General features: G+C 40.1%; 1 protein-coding gene across 4 annotated transcripts in view; it reads right to left on the bottom strand.

The window, feature by feature from the left end:
* LOC129718844 (monocarboxylate transporter 12-like) overlaps nt 1-14,658 on the bottom strand; it is a 473,704-nt gene that overhangs the window by 427,600 nt on the left and 31,446 nt on the right. The window contains exon 1 of one of the 4 annotated variants that reach the window (XM_055669972.1): nt 13,225-13,483. The exons of the other annotated variants lie outside the window; for them this stretch is intronic. The gene's annotated coding sequence lies outside the window, so the exon portion shown is untranslated. Of the gene's footprint in view, nt 1-13,224; nt 13,484-14,658 lie in introns of those variants that run through there. 4 annotated transcript variants of the gene reach the window in all.

Here is a 14,658-nt window from a genome sequence, read left to right on the forward strand (position 1 = left end):
TACAAGTTTTCGGCAGAATTTTCAAGAACTTCGGCAAACGAAACGTCAATACTTGGTGGTTTGCGGTAAATCGATATATTTGCTGAATGTTCGTCGAAATACATTGCTGACATTCGTTAAAAACTTCGCCGAGCTCAATCAGCTGTTGGGAAGTTTGCCGAGATAAATTAAGTGTGGAGCATTTGAAGCTCGATCACATGCTGATCGACGGCTGGCACTTTACAGGGTTTTTTGGGGCGCCGAACGTCAATTCAGATCACTATCTCGTGGTAGTCAAGAGGTCGAAAAATCAAGATGCTATCAGCGGAAAAAGTTGCTTTTGATGAACGAATCTATGAACCAGTTTAAGTGGACCCGAACGATAAGTGGAAGCACATCCACGACACGGTCAGCGAAACGGCGCGATAGGTGATAGGCATGGCAGTAGGATCAACGCGTTCGATGCTAAATGCCTAGAAGTGACGGAAGAAAAGAACCGGGCCTCCGCTAACACGGTAGTAGCTTTTACCCATGCTGAGCAACCTAAGCTGAACAGCTAAAGCCCTTTGTCTCCCCAGGACCGCCGTTAGGCATTACTTCAGGGAAAGGGCCCGTCGTGCTTTTCGCACTTACCTCTATGGGTAGCAGAGCAGCCTATACAGGCCAGTTAGTTAACCGTTAACTAACTGGGGCACGTCGATGGTTTCCCGTCGATTGGTGCCCTGCAAAATACTAACGATCTGTGATGCTGCAGTGATGACCGCATCCCAGATTTCCCTATTTTCGCACATCCTACGCACTATATTCTCTGGCGTGGTGTCCATCCCACTTATTGCCAGCATTTCGTACCGTACCCGCTCGAAGCGCGGACATGTGAAGAACACATGCTCTGCGCTTTCTCCCGCACCCGTACAAGCGGGGCACATAGGGGACTCGGCGTACCCGAACCTATGCAGGTACTGCCTAAAGCAGCCATGGCCTGACAGGATCTGTGTCAGATGGAAGGTTACTTCCCCATGGTGCCTATTAATCCAGCCTGCTAACTCTGGAACGAGTCGGTGTGTCCATCTACCTTTTGTAGTGTTGGACCACTCCCGCTGCCACCTGGCCATTGAGGATGACCGTATGGTGTTGCGAATACCCCTCGTGTCGCGTTGGCAACCTAAGCTGAACAGCTAAAGCCCTTTGTCTCCCCGGGACCGCCGTTAGGCATTACTTCAGGGAGAGGGCCCGTCGTGCTTTTCGCACTTACCTCTATGGGTAGCAGAGCAGCCTATACAGGCCAGTTAGCAGAGCAGCCTATACAGGCCAGGCCAGCTGTGTCAGATGGAAGGTTACTTCCCCATGGTGCCTATTAATCCAGCCTGCTAACTCTGGAACAAGTCGGTGTGTCCATCTACCTTTTGTAGTGTTGGACCACTCCCGCTGCCACCTGGCCATTGAGGATGACCGTATGGTGTTGCGAATACCCCTCGTGTCGCGTTGGTCGAAGCACTCTACATCCTCTTTGACGATGATGCAGATGGGCATCATGCCAGCCAGGACGCAAACCGCCTCGTACGACACTGTTCGGTATGCGCACGCGACCTCTAGGCACATTAGCCTGTACGTACTCTCGAGTTTGCCGCGATGGCACGAGGTACTCAATATCTTGGACCACACTGGTCCTCCATACCTGAGTATGGACGTGGTCACGCTAGCAAGGACTTTGCGCCTGCTGCTACGAACCGCCGAGCTGTTTGCCATCATGCGAGACAGCGCTGCCACAGCCATGGAAGCTTTCTTGCAGGTATAATCGACGTGACTCCCGAACGTGAGCTTGTCATCGATCATAACCCCCAGAAGCTTCAACGAGCGTTTTGAGGCGATAGTGCATGTACCGGCACTAATCGATGCCTCCTGCTCAGACTTTCTGTTATTTACAACAATAACTTCAGTCTCATGGTGCGCTAGCTCCAGTTTCCTGGAGTGCATCCAGTCTTCCACTACGCGTATTGATAGCGCGGCCTTTAACTCTACCTCTCTAATAGACTCGCCATAGACCTCAAGAGTTATGTCATCGGCGAAGCCCACGATCACCACCCCTAGAGGGAGTGTTAGTTTTAACACGCCGTCATACATAGCGTTCCACAGTACCGGACCCAGGATGGAACCTTGCGGTACACCTGCGGTAACCGGAACGCTTTTCTGACCCTCGTTTGTGTTATACACTAGCACTCGATTCTGAAAGTAGTTGCCCAGAATCTTGTACAGCGGCGTCGGCACTCTGAGACTCTGTAGCGCTAAGGCTATGGAGTCCCAGCAGGCACTATTACACGCGTTCTTCACGTCAAGCGTGACGATCGCGCAGTAACGAATGCCCCTTCTCTTGCGTTGGATTGCAACCTTAGCCGTTCTGGTGACGGAGAGAATTGCATCCATAACACGGTAGTAGCAGGAAAGACCGAGAAGCTAAGGCTGCTGAAATGAGACTTCACCGCCGTAAGAAATGTAACAACCAAGTACAGCACGAGTAGCTTCCGAAATCTGGAAGCCGAAACGTGCCAGTTCCTGCCATGTGTAATCACAGGAAGAAGAATCTGATTACAGATAAGTCGCAAGTGGCCAGGTGGGGCAACACTTCGAAGTGGGGTTGAAGGGTGTGGAGAAATTGTCGAGGGTAACAGAAGAGAAGTTGACGATGATGGATAAAGTCTGCCAGCCCTGGACGAGGTGAAAAAACCTTGCAGAAAGCTAAAGCCGGTGGGAACTTTTAATAGTTGGGAGCGAGCGGTGGTATAGTGGTCTTAGGAAAACTACTCATATACCCAATCTATAAAAAGAGACATAGACTTTACTGTAGCAGCCATCGAGAAATACCTCTCCTCTTTTCCGCATATGAAATTCTCATCCGCATTCTGGTCCATAGACTGAGGCCGTTGCAGGAAGCCTTTATTGGTGAATACCAGTGAGGTTTTCGTGTAGCACGATCTACAACGGACCAGATGTTCGTCTTGAGGCAGATTCTCAACAAGTTTCGAGAACACAACTTGTATAAACATCATCTGTTTATAGACTTCAAAGCAGCGTACGATTCAATGCAATGCAACGAGTAGCAGATTATGCTGATGGTTTCACATCAAACATCAGGACAGCGTGCGGAATTTTGGACACGTGTGTGACGTTAGATGGTCTAAAGCATTGGGATGAGTTCTCGAACTTGTTGTTCAACATGGCCTTGCTAACTTTACGAAGGGCAAATGTGCAGAGGAATGGCACCATCGTCACGAAGTCTCATATGCTTCTAGGCTCCGAGGACGACATCAATATCATCGATGTTAATAGTGGAGATGTGAAAAAGGCCTTTCAGAGAGAAAGAGGGTTTCAGAAGGTAAGCTGCGGGAATTCAACTCACTATAAACACTGCCAAAACGAAGTACACGGTGACCGACAGAGAGTGTGGTAGTCCTACGGGCTTTGCTGCTGCAGTTCAGTAGATAGATACTGTCGTAGTGGTTGATAAATTAGTTTATCTTTGTACACTCGTAACGTGTGATAACGAGCTGAGCCGCGAGGTGAAGACACGGATTGTCAAGCTGATGAAACACGGTATGTTACAGTGGGCTGGCCAAGTAGCACGTAGGGCGGATTAGCGACCAACAAAAATAAAAATCAGCAGAGACCCGGATGGAAGCCGACGGTTTCGAGGCAGACCCAGACCTGTCAACAAGGATGCCCGAGCAGCGAGTGTAAGGGGCGACTGAAGAGCACACTTAAAATCTTTTCTCGGGAATTTATTAGGGCTGTGCGAGATTTCGAATGATATCGTGTAAATTCGCAAAACTCGAAATTTCCCGAAATTTCGGTTTCGCGAAATTACCGAAAAGTTTCGTTGAATTTCGCTAAACTCCGCCTAAAATTTCGCGAAATTAAACTTCCAATTTCGACAATTACGAAATTTCGCGAAATTTCGGACCAAATTTCCGATGCACATTATTACATTATTTTCTGGTTTGTGCTCGTTGCGACTATAAATTTAATTAAATAAATCTCAACAGATATTTGGTTTACTAATAAAAGCCAGACATAGAAGACGAAAAGACCACGTGGTCTTTTTTCTGACTTATAATTTATTATAGCCACCAAGAATATAGCTTCCGCATTTTTTTTTTCAATAAATTTACATGACACGACTTGATAATTCATAAGTGTCACGGAAAGTTTGCGATTTGTCAGCAATTAGCTGTGATCAAATTTTTAAAACATATTTCAAATTTACCCGAACGAAGAAAATATTTGTTCGGTTTCAAACAGGCTTTGCCTTATATGGCATTTACTTCTACAGAATAATAATTCTATTTTGCAATGCGTCGGGATTTGTGACATTTTTCCTGGAAGTATATTTCAATACTCAACGACCGGTAAAAAAAATCAACGCCTTGGTCTTGAAAACAATATATAAGACCTGGATGCTCGTGAACAGAAGGAAGAAAGAAAGATGTTTATATTTTGTTCAACATTCAAAAACATTGTAAAATTTATCGTAGATGATCAAACTGTTTAAATAAATTTTATTTATTCTTATACTCAACAACAAGCTGTATTGAAAATCATTCTGAATGTACTCAACAGAATAGCGTATTTTATTTACTTTCAGGTAAGGAAATCATTATAGGGTATCGAACGTCTTCGTCAGTGGTTTTCTTCGGCAGTTTTTCTGCAGCAATTTTATGCAATATGGGGCCGAAGAAAACCACTGACGAAGACGTTCGATACCCTATTTGTTAAAGATAATGAAATATTATTAAAAATTAAACAACCATTATCTATTTGTTATTTTTGTTTTTGAGAAAATGATAATACCGAAAATTCTATTTACAATTTGCACAATGACTAATAATCAGTTTTCTTTAACCTTCATTTTTTAAATAAATTTTTCATACTTTATTGTACATATATTTGCAGAATAAGATCATAAATCAATTCTTTTATGAAAATCAAAATTAGTAACATTTTGCTCTTCAAAGTTTCTGATCGTTTTTACTCAGATGTGGCGTTTTCTTTTACTTTATTTATCTTTATTTGTTCTGGAAAATTCAGGATAACGGGCTTATCCACAATTAGTATTAAAATACAATAAAAATAAAAACAACGAGATTTGAAGAAAATTTAATTATTCAGTTACAGTACTGAAATAGTGCATTTTTGAAAGGCCCGTTCGTCATACATTTTAGGCAAAAAATTATTAATTCAAGCCCAAGGCAAAAATCATTGTAAGTGTAGAATCAGCTAACATACAACCAAAGTTTCACTCGCATCGAGTTTGTCACAAAAATATTGTCGGAGGGGGCTTACCAAACGACCACGGGGGGGGGGGGGGTAAAGGAGGTTAGTAGGAATGAAAGGAATCAAAATATGTCCACGTAGTTTAGGAATGGCCACAAATGCATTTTATTATTTTTGGTATCGCTGAAACTCACAGGGCATATTTTTTCAGGACAAAATTTTATTCTACAACTTTACCAGAGACACTAGTTATGCCAGTCAAAAAATCGATTTAGCTGAAAAAATATTTTTAATCTCCAATAGAGCACTCTGTGTATAATTAAAATATTTTTACAACCGAAACAGTTTGTTTGATTGGCAAAGTGTCTCTGGCAAAGTTCTAGAGAAAAATATTTTTCTTCCAAAAATAAACACGCTGTGAAAAAAAATTTATTTTGAAAAAATATAACTTTTTTTCTTGATATCTTCATCGTTCCGGTATTTTTCTTGTAATTTTTATACAAAAAAAAATAAGATTTTTGAAGAATAAGCTTTTTCATATTAGTTTTAATGTTTCTCTTACATTTAAAATAAATGAATTTTTTTAATGTTTTTTCATCGGAAAGATAAAACTACTATCTAAAACCGTGCCGAAGACGTCATACTGATCAAAACACTTTGGCTCTGAAAATATTTGTTATCACAATAATCCTCCCAAAATAGCATTTTAAATAGCTTCTCAGCCTATAGAAACGTCTATGCAAAGTTTGGGCCAAATCAAATATGACAAAAAATATAGAAACTGGACATTTTTTGCCGAACTGCTCAGTTAAAAAGTTACTTTAACTTATATTAAAAAATGCGCAAAAAAATTGACAACTTCAAAGTTTACATTACACTTGGTCTAATCTGACTAAACGATGTTAAAAAAAATTCAATAACACTGGTCGACAAAAGCGAAAAAAAGTTTCCCTAAAGCTCAAAATGGTTGCCCTTAAAAGGTGTTACAGCTTTTTAACCATTCCTGTGAATTTTGCTGCTTTTAAAAAATACAGATATGCATCAAAAGGCCGCCGAGTAATTGCTTATCGGATTCGTCGCTTCTACGTTTGCTTAGGGAAAAACTCAGTCAAGTCTCTGAAAAAGTTATCTCTGCTAGGGACACCAAAACTCACAGGAATGGTTGAAAAACCTACCTACCATCTCTCATGTTTTCCAGTTTGAGCTCTAGGACAAAACTTGGCTTTTGAATAATGAAAGTGCTATGAAAGAAGGATTACTATTTTAAACATAGTTCCATTCAAACCAAACGAATCAGTTCAGAAGTATTATTTTGTGGATATTTCGTGCCGAAATTTCAGTTAGGTGAACCGAGATTTACGAAAAAATGTGACAGCAGTCATTATTTTTTCAACCGTGCACTCAGTGTTGCCGTCCTAGGCAATAAATTACCGAGACCTAGCAAGCATTTTTTTGGTTTCGGAATAGGATCTTCACGATTTGGCACCATAAAAGTAACAGTAAGTAGATGCTTTCGGAATTTTGAGGAGCTGCGAAGTTATTCAATTCCTCGTGTTCGATACTGCTACTGAACATTCAAAGATGAGATTATGTTAATCTCGCGAAAATGAAAATGATTAATCAAATTGACGTTATATTTATTGAAAATTTTGTTTTCGTCCCTTGAAATGTTCATTCTAATTCTTATTAGTTTTTTGAAGTAGAATACTTCTCTCAGGAAGTTCGGCTACATAGGGATGTGAAATGAAAATCTAAAACCGAAAAAAGTGAAAAATATGTCCAATTTCAAATGCTAATAAATCGGTTAGTATTCGATGGATTTCCTTCGTTCTTGCAGCAATAGATTGGAAAATCTTCTAAGATTCTTCCCAAAATAAGATAATTGTAATTTTATTATTCACACTATTGTACTATTGAAAATATTCATGCCTTGTCAAAACGAAAAATTCGACCTCTGATTGGTCGTTATATGCTTGCTTCCCAAGCACGGTCGACAGGATCATATACCTTGCAATTGAAAACATGCTATTTGGCCTATATAAGAGCCTGTTTCAGCCGGAGCCGCTCACAATAGTTCTAGACAGCGACAACAGCAGTCGTCCTTCCTTAGCAGCAGCACTAGCCCTGTGGTTGGTCACCACGTCTCAGGAGCAGCGCGGTTTTTCTCAGCGTGTGTCGCCAGACAGCCATTATTCCCCCCGTGTTGGGGCAGCATGATGATTGCCATCAGGAAATCCAATTTTGGAAATCAAAATGCCTTTTTCAAGGCTAATAAACAAGTCATTGAAGGTTAATAATTTTTGTCAACGCAAGCAAGCATTCTGTGTTGCATCCTAGCAATTTAAATCTGTCGCACCCGTCCAATTCACTGAACATAAAATATCTTCCACAGTGCATGTTGTCCGTGTATCTTGATTCCCCCAATGTTAGGGCAGCTCAAAAGTTGTAATCAGTATTCGATTTTGTACCGCAAAATGCTTTTTCTAGGCAAATAAACAAATAATTGAAGGTTAATAATTTTCTGGCATCAACACAAGCAGACATTCTGTGCGGGACGCAATCAAATTCTGTTGTAGTTGTCTAATTTTTACTTTTACTTTATTTAGTAAACCCCCCACTGTAGGGCAGCGCAAAGGCTGCGATCAGCATAACCAACCTTGAATAACAAACTGCCCTGTTAGACCGCATTCATAAAGACAGTTAGTTCGACTATGCAGAGCTAATATGAAGTCGATTCAATCAATCAGCATAAACAAAATTTCGTCGTCTCTCAGCTGCCAAGTTGCAACATGATGCAACACGCAACAGCGAGCAAACGAAATCGCTTGATGTTACAAACCGCAATAAGATACGGGTTAAAACCGTTGCGTGTGTGAGAGCACCATCGGTGTTTGTTCGCTGGATACGAAAATCAAATGCGAATTGTGGAATAATTCGTCTAAAGAACATAAAGAAATGGTAAACCTGAACTGAAAGGCGTGGCCTATTACGTAGCACCCTTCGGCTATAAAAGAGTGTTTCTGGGAAAACTAGCTATATTCATTAGTCGGAAGGTGAACTGGATGGACCGTCCACAACGTTGACAGCAGTAACAGCAGATATCGGCACTCAGCAGTAACAGACCATAGCAGCGGGTTGCGCCTGTGGTTGCCTTCAAATTAAACAAACCACTTGCCCTGTGGTTGGTCATCACGTCTCAGGAGCAGCGCGGTTCTTCTCAGCGTGTGTCGCCAGACTGCCATTATTCCCCCACTGTTGGAGCAACATGAAGATTGCCATCAGGAAATCCAATTTTGGAAATCAAAATGCCTTTTTCAAGGCAAATAAACAAGTCATTGAAAGTTAATAATTTTTGTCAACGCAAGCAAGCAATCTGTCGCACCCGTCGAATTTACTGAATGTGAAATAGCTTCCACAGTGCATGTTGTCCGTGTATCTTGATTCCCCCAATGTTATGGCAGCTCAAAAGTTGTAATCAGCAAAAGATTTTGAACCGCAAAATGCTTTTTGAAGTAGAATACTTCTCTCAGGAAGTTCGGCTACATAGCGATGTGAAATTAAAATCTAAAACCGAAAAAAGTGAAAAATATGTCCAATTTCAAATGCAAATAAATCGGTTAGCATTCGATGGATTCCCTTCGTTTTTGCAGCAATAGATTGGAAAATCTTCTAAGATTCTTCCCAAATGAAGATAATTGTAATTTTATTATCCAAACTATTGAACTATTGAAAATAGTTAAGCTTTGCAAAAACGAAAAATTCGACCTCTTATTGGTCGTTACATGACTGCTTCCCAAGCACGGTCGACAGAATCATATACCTTGCAATTTAAACTATACTATTTGGCCTATATAAGAGCCTGTTTCAACCGGAGCCGCTTATAGTAGTTCTAGACAGCGACAACAGCAGTCCTCCCTTAGCAGCAGTAGTGCAGTGGATACCAGCGATATACAGCCACAACTGTGGCATGGTTATTGATAGCGTAGCAGTTGCAGCGGGTATCAGCATCCATAGCAGCTGATGCAGTGAGGCACTGTGCGATAGCGGGCACTAGTAAATGCATTCAATGAAAAATTGACTCATTTTGACAACACATGAGCCGTCTAGTTTTGAGTGTTAAATCAGATTTTCACTGTTTATTTTATCACAAGAAATACTTTATTCGCACTGTCCGTGATAACGCCAAGATGTGATCGGTGTCTTATCCGATATGGAATCGAACAACAAATTGTCCTTTTCAGGATGAAATTAAAAACCGGATGATTGAAGAGTTAATATTTTCTCTTGAGTTATTTTACATCTTTAAATTTGTAAAAGTTATAAATTTTACTTTATCTCCGTGTCTCAGAACGTACTAAATTATGTTTTCCATCAGCACGGCATCCGAAAAATTTTAATTATCTGTATAAAAATTAATTTTTCGCATAACCAAAATTTCAAAATTGTTACGCCCCAATCATGACAAGCAACTTACTATATTATTAAAAATGGTCAATCCTTGTTGAAGCGCAAAATTCGATTGATCCGATTAGTCAACGTTTATGTACTAGAAAAAATGACTGACATGCAAGCAGCCAGGTTATCTTTCTTGTAAAAGTATTCTACTTCATCCTTGCGGTCGTGGCTTTGCACACAACCCTCCTGTGATTTTTCACAACAAAATTTCGAGGGATTTTATTCCAAAATAGTTTTTACAGCAAATAAATCCATAAAGTACAGTTCATTAGTTATGAGTTTTTATGAAGGCAATAATAATAGGCTCTGTAAAATAATTTTAGGTTTATCGAGTTGGTTAACAACCAAGATTTTTCAAATCATTTTTTTATTGTAAAAATCCTAGACCCATACGTAAATGTCAAGTTATATTATATTTTCTGTCGTATCTAAATAGTTTCTAAAAAGCTCCTGAATTATTAATAAAAAATGTCAAAATCAGGTTTGGTGTATTGTTTGGCAATTCTCGGAGAACGATCACTAAAAAATATAACGAATAATATTTCATCAACAACACGCCTTGATGAAAATAGCTCACTGTTCATTACATCACTAGGCAACATGTAATCACACAAAAGCGTGACATTTACAGCCTCCGAGTTGTTACCATAATAAATCATCATGGGAGCTGTAAAAATTGACCAACTTTTACTGCAATATAAACATTACTATCTGGTAGTCTCTTTCATCTATGCGACCTTTCTTCCACATTAAAATGACTGATTTCGGAGGCGTCAGATTCATTGTAGCGGTAATAATAGATCATACCCTTTATTTTAAGCCATACCGGCTATCAATCTTTGGCTCCGGCTGGCACAGACAGCGAGAAGCATGGTTACACATTTCAATGAATTGTCGAATTCTGCTCACCCGTGAAAATCCAAAGTCATCCCAGTTTCCAGTCGTTTAACTTTTGCTCCGCTTTTTTCTGTCTGCCCCTTGCCCCTCCTAACCCACCGACGAAATCGGGTAATTTTTCCTAGCCAGATCGTAACAATTGTTATTTCGCCTGTCCCGGGCTTCAAGCCAAGAAGGATAACAAGCCGCAAATGTTTGCGCCTGGAACGAAGAGTGAAAACGAGAGCAGAAATCCGGTCTGTTTCTCGGTTACTCCTTTCGGTGCACAATGCTGTCGTCGTAGTTACATTGGCAGCTTTTCCGCACAGGAAAACCCCATCGAAACGGGATGGATTCTCGTATGAGCGTGCTCCGATAGTTTTGTACCATAACGAGAAACGTGCTGCTGTCGGTGCCGACGGTGCCAGCCAGAGACCGGGCGGTCGTCGGCCGTGGTTTACTACCCTTGCCACAGTTGTTTGCACGTATGTACGGTCAGGGTATCAACCGTTCTGGCTTTTCATCGTAAAAAAGGCCGTGACCTATAAAAACACTAGACATAGTTTACTCAGTTTCATGCCTGAACGCCAGATCATCCATTTGCAGGGAGGATTCGTTTTTTTTTTCAGCAAATACAAACTATACGGTGGCCTGCAATGAATAGATAGATAATTGCGAATGCGTCAGGTGACGGCGAAATGATGTGACGCTGTTATTGAAGGTGAGCAGAGTCAAAGACGTTATTCCCGTTGTACTGAGGAGAACCCGCTTAATGTGCGTCTTTTTGTGTTTCATTCTCTGTTGAGTATGGTCTAAATTAAACGATAAAAGACTTCTCATGCTGCTTACTCCATTAAACTATACTAGACAGATAGGGAACATTCATAAATGACGTAACATTTGAGGAGGGAGGAGGGGGTTTGCAGTTTTGTGACGAAATGTGACGAGGGGGAGGGTAGGGTATCGAGCCAAGCTACGTAGCAAATATGAAACTAAGAAAAACAGTGTTTTTTTCTAATTGTTCGTTTTTATCACTGTTTTGTCTGTTTAGGGTTATTTTTATTATTTTCTTGTTTTTTCTTGTTCATTCATGTGTCAGGCAAAAAAATATCATGAGAGGGACGGGTGGGTGTCTGGAATGCTATAAAGCTACGTAATAATCTAGAGGGGGCTTGATTTGTGACGAAATGCTACGATGGGGGAGGGGGGAGTCAAAAAAACCTAAAAAAAAGCTACGTCATTTATGGTTGTTCCCAGAGCGGAAATCATATTTTTTTTTTCTGTGCATAACAAAATTTCAAGAAAAGTGGACAGCTAGTTTCTCTCTTCTCTTTTTTTGCTGAGAAATCTATCCCTATTAAAAATCGTTCCCGTGCGCCTTAATGCTGACTTCAGTGCTATCAGGATGATTTTCCCTGAAATGTTTATTGTTATTCTACAGTTACATAGGTATTTTAACATAGTTCTACTATTACAAAGGTTTTGTTTCTTTTACTTCAACTGACTAAGAATAATGCCCATATCCGTGTTTGTTTGTCGAACACGTTCATGATACCTTTGCTAGATTTTTCTAACTAAAGAAAAGTCGCGATTTTCCTGCAGCAGTTTGCGAACGAAAGATTGGAAACATTTATACCTACTTTCAGATTTCCAGATATGAAACGAGAGTTATTTTGGATATTCTCCATTTGGTAGAGGACAGAAAAAGGTAATTATGACCATGTAGCGATCTACTCTCTATGATGCTAGTAAATGATTTGCAGTGGTGGGCACCGCTAACCGAAAATTTAGCGACGCTAATCGCTAACCGGAAAATTTAGCTCGATAATCGCTAAACGTTAAACGCTAAACCCACATTAGCGGAACTTTCGCTAATCGCTAACTTTTTAATATGTAAATAGTCATATCGCTTTATTTATTGCTCGTGTTTTGTAAGATTTGGACCACTTTGATCTCTTTTGGTTAAACAAACGAAAACAATTGCTTTTTAAAGCTATTTACAGTAAGAGGTTCACGAAACGGTATTCATATTTGATTTTGTAAAAACAAGAATAACAAAAGTTATTTAGCTTGCATTGAAAATAGATACTCTTGGGAATGTTTTCATTAAAATTCAACTATTATCTGAATCGAAAAAGTAGAACCAAAGTTGTCATAATTTCAAGCGCATTGCAATTTACCAAAGTTCGTGGTGTGCCAAAAATTCAATCTAGACCTTGTGCTTGTTCTTTAAAATGCTCCTGTGGCTTGTACGATAACTGGAACTCCATTCTAGGGTAAAAAACTGACAAAAGTAACTTTCGCAGTAAAGTATGTTCATCTTTCGAAGCAATTTACGTACGCCATCAGCAATTCACAGTTTTTCCAAATATTTCTATTGTCGCTTCTCCACAAAATTTAGCGAATTAGCGATTAGCGTTTCGAAGGCCATAATTTTAGCGACGCTAACAGTTTCGCTAACCAGCTCAAAAATTAGCGAAATCGCTGAATCGCTAACTAAATTTTAGCGTCGCTAATTAGCGAATTAGCGGAATGGTGCCCACCACTGATGATTTGGCATACCTCGATTAGGTCAAGCAGCTCTAGTGATTAATGAGTCGAAATGCAGTATCGCTACAGCGTTTTTTCAAATGAAATAAACATACTTACAGAGATAAATGGCTAGCGAGCTCATTTCTGTAGTTCTGTTCCTTCTTGTTCTTCTTCCCACGGTTATCGTAATCTAACCGATTATTCGCAGCATTACCGTTCGGCCACATAAAACAAACGACTGATATTAAGCTGATCACTTGTTTTTCGAATTAGACACAAAAGCGATAAACGTCTGCTCACAAATGTAAGCAAATGAAAAAAATTATACTCCCGTATAATGTCTCGACCAAATCATTCGTTGGTATTAATTTAATCATGATTACGATTCAACTCGTACATACTGATACTTTTAGTCGAATTTTTTGCTTCCTATTAATATTGAACCAACGTTACACCGATTGTAAACACTCGTAGGTAGAAAAAATTTATTTGATTTTAGCTGTGTTGTGCGTCACCCCTCGCGTCGCGCCTCTCACGCACTTCGCATTCCCACCTACATACCTATTTGTTTGTTTCTTTATAGCCAGAGGAAGAAAGTCGTCTTGTCTCTAATTTTATCGCACCGCATTCAACACGCAATTAGTTTTGATTAATCAGCCTATTACTTGTCTCATTGGGCGAACAAATGGTCTCGGGTGTTCACAATTAATCACTTAGATTTGCCTGTCAAACATGAGGGTTACTGTTTTATCCTATCAGACCTTACAGACTGTTAAAAATCAGCTTGGAGTTAAATTAGTTTACGAATTCATCGCCAGTAGGAGGCATAAATTGTTGGACATTGACACTATTATCACGATTCCGTTTGTTCGTCGCCTCTTCTTTGACGGTATCGTAGGACAGGCGATGACAAGTTGTTTTTGCTGTGCTTGACGTGGTCAGCAGTTATTCATACATTTTCGATCAATATTGGTGCGATGCACAACAGCATAGTCGTTTCGGCATTTCGAGCACGTGGTCGCTGGGTTGCATTCTTATCGTGGCAGCACACACGGGTGACTTGCGAACTTGTAATCACATTGTCGCCAATTCATCGGTGCCATCTTTTGATTTAGATGATCTTGAATCGAAATAAAAAGTACTATGCGTTACCACCGCGTGTTGAATGCTGTCAAAGGGTATGACTGATAGCTCAGTATTAGGCAGTACACTCGTAGGTTTTATTTGATGTTTAATGAAGCAATTTTGCAATGGTCGTTGAGTAGAAAAGGTTCTAATTCTCACAGTTATCTTAATTTTTACCTTTATTACTTTGTTACTTCAATAAAATAAATAAAAGCTCTTGCTAATTCCAGCGCAGCCTAAAGGGAGAAACTGCAACGCTGTTTTCTTTTGGTGCTTGACATAAGGATAGAATTTTACGCGTTTTGATTCTATTATACCTATATCACGCCTGAAGCTGTACACCAATCTCATCACTCCTGTACCTCCTGGGCACCCTAAAGTAAGCTTATGTTCGCTTCAGGTGCTTTGAGAGAGGAAACAAGTCCT

The sequence above is a fragment of the Wyeomyia smithii genome, chromosome 1, assembly GCF_029784165.1.
Source record: "Wyeomyia smithii strain HCP4-BCI-WySm-NY-G18 chromosome 1, ASM2978416v1, whole genome shotgun sequence".
Classification (NCBI taxonomy): domain Eukaryota; kingdom Metazoa; phylum Arthropoda; class Insecta; order Diptera; family Culicidae; genus Wyeomyia; species Wyeomyia smithii.